The 587-nt window shown below is 32.2% G+C and overlaps 1 protein-coding gene across 5 annotated transcripts in view; it reads left to right on the top strand.

The window, feature by feature from the left end:
• Positions 1–587, top strand: part of LOC107602463 (1-phosphatidylinositol 4,5-bisphosphate phosphodiesterase eta-2-like) — a 63179-nt gene that overhangs the window by 34463 nt on the left and 28129 nt on the right. The window lies entirely within an intron of this gene.

Here is a 587-nt window from a genome sequence, read left to right as displayed (position 1 = left end):
AAAAGGAAGGATTAAAAAAAAGAATATGCAGAAAATGTATTAGAATGTACTTAAAGTGATAAACAGTTTCTGCATGAAATCTCTTTACAAAAACAAAGTCCTGGTTGAGGCCTAAAAACACAATAGAGTCAATGTCAGACATGAGTGTTATGTGTTGGTCATATAATCACTCGCACGATGAAGGAGAGTAACTGGAAATAGACTTTAATCACAAACTTAGAGACACATATCAAACATATATAAACAAACAGACAGAGACAAAGGGAGAACTAAGGGGTTAAGTACAAAGGAACTGATGAGTTAATTAATCAGACAACAGGTGAACATAATGACGAAATAAGACAACTCAGGAAAAACTAGGTCAGATATGGCAGACAGAAAGCACATGTTACAATGAGGAGGATAACTCTTTAAACTGTTTAGTAAAAACTCCTAATTACTGCTTATTAATAGTAAGTAAGGTAGTTTATGTATGGGGTAGAATTAAGGGATCAAAAATATGGTCATGCTGAATAAGGCATTATTATGTGATATATAAATATTAATAAACAGCCAATATGCTAGTAATATACATGCTAATAAGCAAC

Source organism: Sinocyclocheilus grahami, unplaced genomic scaffold, assembly GCF_001515645.1.
Source record: "Sinocyclocheilus grahami isolate Dianchi unplaced genomic scaffold, SAMN03320097.WGS_v1.1 scaffold327.1, whole genome shotgun sequence".
Lineage (NCBI taxonomy): Eukaryota > Metazoa > Chordata > Actinopteri > Cypriniformes > Cyprinidae > Sinocyclocheilus > Sinocyclocheilus grahami.
The sequence above is the reverse complement of the archived record's forward strand: the minus strand, read 5'-3'. Positions and strand labels throughout refer to the sequence as shown.